The sequence below is a fragment of the Podarcis raffonei genome, chromosome 5, assembly GCF_027172205.1.
Source record: "Podarcis raffonei isolate rPodRaf1 chromosome 5, rPodRaf1.pri, whole genome shotgun sequence".
Lineage (NCBI taxonomy): Eukaryota > Metazoa > Chordata > Lepidosauria > Squamata > Lacertidae > Podarcis > Podarcis raffonei.
In genome coordinates this window covers 80,667,046-80,677,128 of record NC_070606.1, presented here as the reverse complement: position 1 = coordinate 80,677,128, position 10,083 = coordinate 80,667,046, and the positions used below count along the sequence as shown (strand labels likewise).

The 10,083-nt window shown below is 44.5% G+C and overlaps 1 non-coding gene across 1 annotated transcript; it reads right to left on the bottom strand.

The window, feature by feature from the left end:
* Positions 1 to 4,830: 4,830 nt before the first annotated feature.
* Positions 4,831 to 4,902, bottom strand: TRNAA-UGC (transfer RNA alanine (anticodon UGC)). Its single transcript has one exon. It is a non-coding gene; the product is annotated as a tRNA-Ala (tRNA).
* Between the last annotated feature and the right edge of the window lie 5,181 nt (positions 4,903 to 10,083).

Sequence of the window (10,083 nt, the reverse complement as noted above, 5' to 3'; positions counted from 1 at the left end):
GGGAGGGGGATTGGTTGTTAAACCACTCTTGAGAATTATAGCTCTTTGAGGGGGAACACGGTGTCTCCCAACCACTCTTCTGAACTCTCTTAAGAAACCACAGCTCCCAGGAGACTGTTTAAAGTGGTATGACACTGCTTTAAATGTATAATGCAGACGGGGCCTCATGCAGTGTCTGTTGTAGTCATTGAACCTGGCAAGGGAACTGTGGGTTCATTCCCTGCCTAGTCACAAAACCTACTGGATGGCCTAACCTACCTCACTGGGTTGTTCTGAGGATAAAGCCTTTTAGCTCATTGGGGGAAGCAGGGTTTACCATTGCAATGATAATAAATTAATAATAATAAATTTATTAGTCTTCAGGAGTGCTACTTTTATTCAGTAGTAAATGTGCATCCTGCTTTTCTTCCAAAGTGGTCTCTATAGGATGATTCTCAGCTTCCCACATGACCTTGCCAAGTGTCCTTGGACGACAGCTTGCCCCAGATGTTTTAGACTACAGTTCCCATCAGCTAGGGTTGCCATATTTTGAAGAGCGAAAAAGAGGATGCTATGACAACTCTCATTTTAAATACTCCTAATATATGTAGGCTATAGAAGCTGTGTTAGGGGCAGGAGAAGTGAAGAGGAAAGCAAGTCTTCAACCATTAGTTATGTCTATCTCTTATCCAGAAACTATAGCCGAAGACGTTTCGGCAAATTTCTAAAAACCCACCAGCACAGAAATGTTACCCCTGAAAAAGAGGGCATGTCCTGGAAAAAGAGGACACATGGCAACCCTTCATCAGCTGAAGCTGATGAGAGTTGTAGTCCAAAAAGCATTAAGAGCACCAGGTGGGCAAAGCCTGCCTTGAAGTTTGAAATAGCTGGCCTTGTCTTTTCCATTTGCTGTTCTGGGCTTCCAGCCACGTCCTGTGGTTCTAGATGGGCTAAGTCAGCCTCTCCCGAGTTTGCTGTTACTGTACTCTATTTCTTCTTGTGACATTCCGTCCATGGTGACTCAAAGTCGCCTTCATGATAGCCAAAATGATAATACTGCAGTGTTATGGTGTGACCAGACAAATCAAAACAGGTGGCAACCCCGCAGGACAAGACAGGGTGTGCTTTTTATGATGTGCTCTTCCTGTAATTGTGACCTTCTGCTTCACAGCTGGAAATAAATATTGCCTAATAAAAAATGGGCCTGTTGCAATTTGGCTGCCTTTTACCTTCATGGCAAAACTCCCACTGACTTTGAATGAGAGCAGCGGCACAATCTAGTGTATAATTTGCTTCCATTCTGATTTAACTGGGAACACCAGCAATCAAATGCTAATAAATCTGGCTATAATTTTGCAAAACGAAAATGTAGCCAGAGACCTGGGAGGATATGAAAATGAAAGATAAATATTCAGCACGACCACTGACCACACTACATTAATCACAGCTTGAACAAGAAATCCTGCTTATTTGATTTATGGTAATTTCCATGTTTGGTAACATGCCATTCACCCCTTGCACTCACATATAAGACAATAATAGCAAGTGGTAACTTACCTTTTGCTGTGTCGCTTGAAATAAATGACCATAAACAACTTTTTAGCCAGGAAAATGGTGAGTGCCGGATGATTTCTCAGCTAGATGATCATTTAATTTCCAACTCTTTGATTCAGTGGGGCTTATTCCCAGGTAAGTAGGGTTAGGATTACAGTCTCAAACATTAAAATACAAAAGCAATCACCACACAATGAAACATAAACGGGGAACCTGTGGACCTCCAGATGTTGTTGGACTCCAACACTCATCAGCCCCAGCTATCATAGCCAATGGTTGGAGATGATGGGAGTTGTAGTCTAACAATTCCTGTAGGGTTTTGAAAAGCTTGGGGAAATTAAAAGGTTTTTAAAACTCTTGCCGAGAAAGGTATAAGCAAAGTGCTTGGTGAACCTCTCTGTAGAGGGCATTCCATGGCCTGGCCGCCACCACTAAAAAGGTCCTGTTCCCCAGTACAGTGGTACCTCGGGTTAAGTACTTAATTTGTTCCGGAGGTCCGTACTTAGCCTGAAACTGTTCTTAACCTGAAGCACCACTTTAGTTAATGGGGCCTCCTGCTGTTGCCGCGCTGCCGGAGCCCAATTTCTGTTCTTATCCTGAAGCAAAGTTCTTAACCTGAAGCACCATTTCTGGGTTAGTGGAGTCTGTAACCTGAAGCGTATGTAACCCAAGGTACCACTGTATCTGCCCTTCATATCACAGTTGGCAGAGACATACACGTACACAGACAAGGGTCTCCAAGGATGATTTCATGGTTTGGTTAGGTACATGTGGGAGGAGGTGTTTCAGGAAGCATGCAGTAATTTAAATCTCTCATACAGAAAGCTGAATTGTGCTCACCTCTTTCTCCTTGCATGGTTCGTGGCAGCTTCTGGAAGGGGGAATTATTTAAATAAGGGAAATGGGGTTGTTTGTTTTTTTTGAAAACCTCTCCCTACAGTGCCACAGACGTATCCAGTTCTCTCCTTGTAGATGCCTTTACCTGCAAAAATAAATAACAAAATAAAATTGATCACGAAACTCCCACATCCTGCATGGTTTAGTGCTGTGGAACACTCACGAAGGGAAAAAAAATTCAGGAGTGTGTGCTTACCTGGCACACCCTCTTGATTGTTCCCACATTTCTGTGATTCAGCCATCAACAGTGTTCTGCAATTTTATTTTGTAAGGCACCCTTTAGTGCAACATGTGAACCTTCCCGTTTTCAGAACCTTCAGTCCATGCCTTATTGTTACCGATACTTTGCAGGGTATGAGTGTTCAAAATAGAAAACAGTTTAATTATTTCCAGTGCTCAATTTGTGTAGCAATTCATCTGTGGACAAAAGTCCTGTTGTTACTGCTGTAATTTTTCTTACTTCCTCCAAAGAGTCCAAGGTGCCTTAAATTGTTTGGGTCAAGAAGTCGTCCTTTACCTGCAAGGCATAGCATCCATTTAAGGTGCCCATGGGTCTTACTTTACAGAGGACTGCTAGAGGTTAGTCATCTCTCTGAAGGAGTCTCCCATTTCAGGGTTACCCTGGAGTAGACACACATATTCTATCTCCCAATCCACACTGTGTCTGGGTTTGAGAGACTGGCTGTGGTGCTGGGCCAAGGAGACAGAATGAGGATGTTGTTAATGCACTACAACCTCCCTAACCAAGCTAGCAGGGGCAGTCTCGGATGTGGTCTTGTAGAACTCCTTCGAGGTAGTGCTGAGAGACTTAAATATCCCTGCTTGAGGCTACCTCAAATGCACAAGACTGCAGGGCCCCTCTGTGCCTTTGACACCTAAGATATGTGTCAATCATAATATATCACCTAGTCAAATTTTTTCCCAATAGGACGTACAGTCATACCTCGGGTTACAGATGCTTCAGGTTGCGTTTTTTTGGGTTGTGGACTGCTGAAACCCGGAAGTACCGGAGCGGGTTACTTCCAAGTTTCGGTGGTTGCGCATGCGTAGAAGCACTAAATTGCACTCGATGCATGCGCAGACGCGCCGAATCGCAACTCGCTCGTCCGCAGACACGTCACTGCAAGTTGCGGATGCTGCAGGTTGCGAACGTGCATCCCGCACAGATCACGTTCGCAACCTAAGGGTCCACTGTATTTATATTTAAATCATACTGATTATTTCTGAATTTGCATTTATACATATAAATTAGCACATGCAAATCACATCATTTTGGGTGAAGCATTTCTATCTTCTCCTTGTGGGGGGCGTGCATAAGTGACCAACCTACTTCCATGGTTTTTTTAACAGCACACAATACCACATTGCTCTTAAATTCATCACTATAGCCAGCATCAACTCAGAATCAAAATCAGTGAGATGCTTTGCATTATTCCTGTTTATCTGCCAGTCGAATTTTGTACTGTTTGCTTTCATTTTAGAATAGTAAGTACTGTAGTGTCTACAGTCGTACCAGTCTGAGAAAGAGGCCTGCAGCACTGTGCTGTCACTTAGGATTAATCATAGCCATAGCCACAAGAAAACTGTGGGGACAAGCCATCTCACATTTGACTGTCTATAAGGTCTTTTTATAGTTGGTGCTTCTCTCTTCCCATACGGAATATAAGCTTACTTAAAACAAAGCAAAACATCACGACCTTCCTGACGTCCTTTCGCATGCAATGTAGAAGGACATGTTGCCTTTCTGCTCTGCAAGCTGATCTGAATAACACCCTTAGCTCAACACAGACTCATATTTTAGATTTAAACATAGGACAAAGTTATTCAGTTCATTTCCTGGGCACGCCAGATCTCTAGTCTGACCTGTTATAACCCATGATAACCACCACCTCCCCTATGCACTGCCAGCAGACTCCCTACCCTCCACAGCCCACTGCCAAGTCTTGGTCCTTCTTGGCTGACGTCTGTCTTCTTCCAGTGTTGCATGTACACCAATATGTGTACATGCCCAATACAAACAAGAAACTCTGGTAGACCTGCAGAGAAAGATACACAGGCAATGGTGACAGATGGGAAAGCGGCAAAGGTTGAGAAGGGATTAGCTGGAGAAACTAAGCAGGCCTGACACTGATCCCCCGTGAACTTGTTGAGGAAGAGGTGTCTATTGGTTTGGAAACAGGAAAGCAACTCATATAGAACTAAGTAATTATCAGAGCGACAAAAGAAAGTCCATCTCCACACAGAATGATCATTCATTTATGGAATTTGCTGCCACTAGTTAGGAAGATAAGAAGCTACCTTATACTGAATCAGACCATTGGCCTATCGAGCTCAGGACTGTATACACTGACCGGCAGCAGTTCTCCAGAGTTTCAAGTGGGAATCTCTCCTGGTCCTCCCTGGAGTCGCCAGGGATTGAACCCGGGACCTTCTGCATGCAAAGCAGATGCTCTACCACTGAGCTATGGCCCTTCCCTTAAATTGTGGGGATGGCAATTGACTTAGATGACACCAAAAGTGGATTAGACGCCTCACTGGAGGCTGTGCCTATGCCAGGCTATTTTGCTCCTTAGGCAAGGCGAACTACTTGCACACAAACCTCACCCCAAAATTGCTAATTTCAATTTTCAAAAGTGTAAGGGGGGGGGATGTAAAACACAAAACTGCTCAATTTGTTTTAAATTTCAGGAAAAAGCAATGCAACCATCTCAAATACAAAAATAAAAATAAAAAATGCCTTGGCACATAAATCACTTTGAATAATCTTGCCATTTGGGATGTTAAAATTCCAGCCACATTGAAATCTCACTTTGTGTGTCTCTTCTTTTGCAGATTTTGTTACCAATTCCTTCGAGTTGAGTGCTGATACTAGGGCATGTTGAACTGTTCAGGGAAGTTTTTAACGTGTGATATTTTACTGTATTTTTGGTTTTTATGGAAGCCGCCCAGAGTGGCTGGGGAGGCCCAGCCAGATGGGCGGGGTATAAATAATAAATTATTATTATTATTATTATTATTATTATTATTATTATTATTATTATGATCTAGCTGCCAAGCCAACTAGTTTCTTTTGCAACACTGTTGAATGCATGCAAGTTTGTGTAAGTTTGAGCTTTGAGAGGTTGTGTTCAAAATCTGAAATAAAACTCAGATAATACCAGAAATTTTTAAGATGTAACAAAAAACCAATCTGTTTAAAACTGTGCCCCTCAGAGGTCTGTACTGCACCCCTCAAAGGTCTGTGCCCTGGGCAGCTGCCCATGTGGTCTACAGTAATGATAGCACCAACCCTGCTTGGAGGATAATTTTGCCCATTAGCCATATTGGCTATGCAGAATCTCCAGGTTCAGTGGCTGTGGTTGAGAGCAACAAGAGGAAAGAGTTAGTGCCTTTGTGTCCTCATGGACTTCTCCATAGGTATCTACTTGGCACCGGCCACTGGTATTTCCAGATGGAGGCTTTTACTTCAGGTCCTGTATACCTGAAGGAGCATCTCCACCCCCATCATTCAGCCTGGACACTGAGATCCAGCGCCGAGGGTCTTCTGGCGGTTCCCTCATTGCGAGAAGTGAGGTTACAGGGAACCAGACAGAGGGCCTTCTTTGTAGTGGCGCCAGCCCTGTGGAACACCCTCCCTTCAGATGTGAAGGAAATGAGCAGCTATCTTTTCTTTAAAAGACTTCTGACAAGATCGGGCGTGTTCAGGGTAGTATGGCCGTAGACCTCTTTAAAAGACTTCTGAAGGCAGCCCTGTTTAGGGAAGTTTTTAATATTTAATGCTGTATTGTTTTGGAAGCTGCCCAGAGTGGCTGGGGAAACTCAGCCAGATGGGCGGGGTATAAATAAATTAATATTATTATTATTATCACTGAATCGGTTAACTCGAGACACTCTCAAGCCATATTGCTCTGGTCTCTGTGCTTGAGCTCAAACTCTAGTTTCCAGTGAGTCGATTCCTGAGCTAGGCTCTTGTCTACAAAATGCAGCTCCTATGGAGGTCTTAGTCCATGTGGCATGTTCTGAAATTAACTCCAGAGATTCTTAAAGGACTGCAGTCAACATGTTTTGTTAAGCCAAGAAGTTTGTAGGCTTCAGGTCAGATGTAGGACCTTCATTAAAGTTCTGTGTGGGCTCACATCCCAGTCTGTTGTGGGCAAGCTGGGACCCTCTCCCCAACTTCCTGTTTGTGTTCTAGGTCTTGAGCATCTCCACTTAGTTCTGTACCTCATGAGACATTAGCTTCAGCACAGATGGCACAAATTAGTGAGACACGATAGTTTTTGGGATGCCATGTTCTTAATACCTTTTATGTTATGGTTTATTTCCGTGTCACCTTAGGGCCAAAAAGGCTCAGCTAAAGTGGCTCACAAAGGGTAAGAAAAATCCAAAAGTCAAGTGGTTCAACAGAATACAACTGATAACAAATTTAAAATAGTAGTACATCAAAAACACATTTCGGGTGTTGCTGGATTAAAATTACCAACATACCTGGCCATTGGCCATGCTGGCTTAGGCCGAGGGGAGTTGGAATCCAACAAGATCTGTGGCTCAGGATCACAATACCTCAAGGTTGTCTCTCTCCATAGGAACCTACTCGGACCCTGAAATCATCCTCTGAGGCCCTTCTTTGTGTGCCTCCCCCATGAGAGGTCCGGCAGGCAGAAACGTTCCTGTTTAATCAGGCCTTTGGCTGATTGGCATCCAAAGCCCTTTTAAAATGTGTTGGGAGAGGGGGAGTGAAATATACTTAAGAGTCGAGAGTGGATTTCATGCTCTTCATTCAGCTCATAGTGGTGAGAAGGAATGGAAGTTCCCCCAGAATGTCTGCTTTATATACATTATTTACACAATGGGCACCACGTGATTGGCTAATTCCAGGATTCTCCTGTAGGCCAATCAGGTTGCAGATTCACTTCCACCTGGAGCTGGATTGGGTGACTCCTGTGGACCAATCAGACTGCTGCATTCTGGATCCTATTGTTCTAGGACCAATCAGACTGCTGCATTTTGGATCCTATTCAACTCAGTACATAACAGGGAGATTATTGGTTTGTTTTTGTTCTTATTTTTATTATGCATTTTGCATTTTTTTAATGTTGTAATTCTATGTTGTGAACTGCCCGGAGGTCTACGAAAGAAGAGCTGTACACAAATTTTAATAATAATAATAATAATAATAATAATAATAATAATAATTGAAGGGCCTCAAGTTCCCCATCTCTGCTTTAGCGGGAAGCAGTGTTGGGTCACCCAAGCTGCACCCAAACCTGGCCCTGCTTATGGCAGTCAATAGCCTTAATGGCACAGATGAAGGCTGCTGCTGTTAGGCTGCAAACAGAGCTGAGTTTAAGAATGCAGACGTGTCTCAGTTCAGCACATTAACGACAGCACGTTCTGCTGTTGGCACGTTTCTAGCTTTGAACGTTCCCCCCCCCCTTTCCCCTTTAACCTTTTTATTTGCAAGTGTTCCCATCATCTGCAAAATAAGTGCTGAGGGAAAGAATGCTCAGGCGTGGGTGCCAGCATAATCGACGTGATTTCTTTAACCTCTAGGGAACCTGTTTGTCAAGTGGTGGATTTAGATCTCTTAAAAACCGCTTTTTCTGGCTGGCGTCTGACCGCGGCATGTGTACTATTGCCAGGGGTACATGTGAAGATGCACGATTTTTGCTTGGTGTTGGAACTGCCTGTGGTCTAGTTACTCAAGTGCTTGCCAGGCCCAATTCTCACAACCATCGTGGGAATAACCTATACATTGTGACTGCTGACTGCTGACTGAGGTTTCCTCATACGTTATCTCATTGCATTATCACCTTCCACACTCATGTCTCAAGGCAGTGTAGAAGATACTATAACATATCCTCCAACATTTCTCTGATGAAAACAGGAATATCTTATTCCATAACAACAACAACAACAACTATAATATTTAGGTAAAAAAGGTAAAAGGTTTATACCCCACCCAACTGACTGGCTTGCCCCAGCCACTCTGGGCAGCTTCCAACATATATGTTGTTGTTTAGTCGTTTAAGGTAAAGGGACCCCTGACCATTAGGTCCAGTCGTGGCCAAATCTGGGGTTGCGGCGCTCATCTTGCTTTATTGGCCGAGGGAGCTGGCGTACAGCTTCCGGGTCATGTGGCCAGCATGACTAAGCCGCTTCTGGCGAACCAGACCAGCGCACGGAAATGCCGTTTACCTTCCCGCCGGAGCGGTACCTATTTATCTACTTGCACTTTAATGTGTTTTCAAACTGCTAGGTTGGCAGGAGCAGGGACCGAGCAATGGGAGCTCACCCCGTCGCGGGGATTCGAACCGCCGACCTTCGGATCGGCAAGTCCTAGGCTCTGTGGTTTAACCCACAGCGCCACCCACGTCCCTACAGATTCTGACTTAGAGGCGTTCAGTCAAAATCCCACAGATGGTAGCTTCACCCCATTGGCTCCTCAGCCAAGCACATACACCAAAGGTCTGAACCTGCAGTTCCTCTCGTACTGAGTAGGACTACAATCGCAACAACACATCATCAGTAGGGTAAAGCTAACCTGTCGTGTCCAACTCTTTGTGACCCCATGGACCATCCAACATATATAAAAGCATAATAAAACACTAAACATTTTTAAAAAAACAAAAACACTTCCCTATACAGGGCTGCCTTCAGATGTCTTCTGAAGGTTGTAGAGTTACTTATTTCTTTGGCTCAAGGGTCGCATAAATCCATGTCTTCCAACATTTCTCCTAAGGAAAAGTGGGACATTCCAGGATCAAATCAGAAACCGGGATGGCTTCTGTACATCTGGGAAATAGGGCCACTTAAAACAAACAGCTAAAACAGGGAAAAACAACACAGGAAACAACAGACAGACAGATAGACTAGGGATTGCTGCCACACTTGTTCTGCTCACCAACCCCACCTATCTACCTACTTTTTGGCCAACCCTACTTTCCCCCCCACCTGCCCAACCCCTCCACCCTTTACACCTGACTATCCTCCCTACCTTTACACTTCAACCACCTGGTGTCTATCCCCTCACAACTCTTCCCCCCCCCCCGACACACATCCCAGCTCGCCCTAAAACACATGCCCTTCACTCAGAGCTCACGCTATCCCCAACCCTCTTAAGGTCTTGGAAGCAGTTTGAGCGCTATGAAATAAGTTTTTTTTCCCTGTTAAATGTTTGACATAGTGTTATATGGACGTCTGGTTGTCTTGCATTTGTCCGGAGCTGCTGCTTGTTTTATCTGTGCCGCCCAAGGTCTTGGTTGTTTCTCTTGCAGCCAGACAACCACGCGAAAAATCTGCAACACTGCTTGTCAAAACACTTCCCCAAAGTTGACCTTGGTTGCCACTTCCCCTAAAAACAGTCCTCTTAATAGCTGCATATACAGCTGCTTCAGGATGCCAACCTGTATACAAAGGCCTTGCTGAAAGAAATGCTCCCTAGTGCCCCATAAACATGCCTACAACACAAGTGTCCGATAAACACCCACTCTGCCATGGACTGGATGAAATGATCCCTTGGTAATGGGTCAAGGCACCAGATCTTGTTTCAACTACAACTCCCAGCAGCCTCTGCAAGCGTGGCCAATGGCCAGGGATGATGGGAGCTGTAGTTAAGCAACATCTGGGGGTGCAAAGGCTCCCCGCCGCTGG